The 1,515-nt window shown below is 33.4% G+C and overlaps 1 long non-coding RNA gene across 1 annotated transcript; it reads left to right on the forward strand.

The window, feature by feature from the left end:
• The first annotated feature begins 452 nt into the window (after positions 1-452).
• Positions 453-1,252, forward strand: LOC111518908. The gene is made up of 3 exons (XR_002724142.2): positions 453-846; positions 917-961; positions 1,124-1,252. It is a non-coding gene; the product is annotated as an uncharacterized LOC111518908 (long non-coding RNA).
• The last annotated feature ends 263 nt before the right edge of the window (positions 1,253-1,515 follow it).

A 1,515-nucleotide genomic window follows, 5' to 3' on the forward strand; every position in this document is an offset into this window, starting at 1 on the left:
GGGAAATAGGCAGATTTATATCAGATGATACTTTAGTCTTGAAGGCTTCAAAAAAATGAAGTAAGTAAGTCGTCTCGCCGACTTAGGTATACCATACACCAGTAAAACAAATATTTCAAATTTATAATAACAAACTTACTTTATATACTTTATGGGATCGGAAAAGCTTCCTTCTGCCTGTTACATACACTTTGGCGACTTTAATATACCATTTCACCCTATGGGTGCATGGTATAACAATTTCATTCAGACTTGTTGCAGTTTTCGAATCCTTTTCAAATTTTAATACGATTTCAAGACAATTTGTTTCGAAAATAAATTTAAAATATATTTCAGGTGATTTATACATACTTTTCGATTCCGGCTAATGTATTCGAAATCCCTACATGTCCTTGAAGTATCAGAATAACAAAATTTACTCTATTAGAAATTAAAGTCTTTGAAAATTGTTTCAAAATACTGAAAACGCTTAGAAATATACAGTTTTTAGTTGGTTAATGCTGTATTTCAAGTTTATTGGAAAGGGCCCCCATTTTTCTCGAGCCGGCCCCTAGCTCTACGATGGATTGCCTATCTGCACCCCCCATATACACATATACATATACATATATATATATATATATTCGTATATATAGCCATGGCAGTTCTAGTTCCAGCTGCTTATCGTTTATGAGCTCTCTTGTTTTGGGCGCGGTGTGTGTTCCACCGATATTCAATGAACGAATTTAACTGACGACGACAACGACGACGACGATGATGATGATGACGATTGTATAGGTATATATATGTATGTATATTTGTGCGAAAGTGTGATTCATGGCACGGATACAGATACGAATTGTTAAGGTAAACTCACTGACCATCATGATAATGCAGTAAATACTTTTAACTTTTAACAAAATTTCAAATGCCGCAGAGTCTATATACCGTACCGTATAGTACGGACGTAAATATAACTACGGTAAGTCACTAACTATTGGATGAAATTAGCACAAAAACGATGAACGAGCACGAGGTCTAAAAATTTGGAAAACCCCCAAAATAAACTTGGCCAACAAGATATGGGGAATACGACGCTCTATATACATACATATATGTATTTACTTTTTTTTTTTATTTTTAGTAAAAGGTGCAGCTCAGTCAAGTCTTATCACTGGATGGGCGATTCATAAGCATTTACCGGGAAACTTGAGACATTGACATTATGTAGATACACTTCAAATGAGTAAACTCTAAACTGCCCACACATGAATTTATGTTCTTTCGTTTTTTGTTTAACGTTTTTCGTTTTCAGCATCCATCAGACATTTACTCTTTCATTTGCCATGGCACAGTGGTTCGATATGAAAAGAGTTGAAATCAATTTTCCAACTAATAGATTAAACAAAAATATTCATACATATGTGTGAAAATCTCCACCTAAAAAACATTTGCGTATTTTTTACTCAAAAGTATCCATTTCGGTTTATATGAATAAAAAAATAAATTCATTTTGAACAGTTTTCAAAGATTCGA

This window comes from Drosophila willistoni (assembly GCF_018902025.1).
Source record: "Drosophila willistoni isolate 14030-0811.24 chromosome XL unlocalized genomic scaffold, UCI_dwil_1.1 Seg142, whole genome shotgun sequence".
Classification (NCBI taxonomy): Eukaryota; Metazoa; Arthropoda; class Insecta; order Diptera; family Drosophilidae; genus Drosophila; species Drosophila willistoni.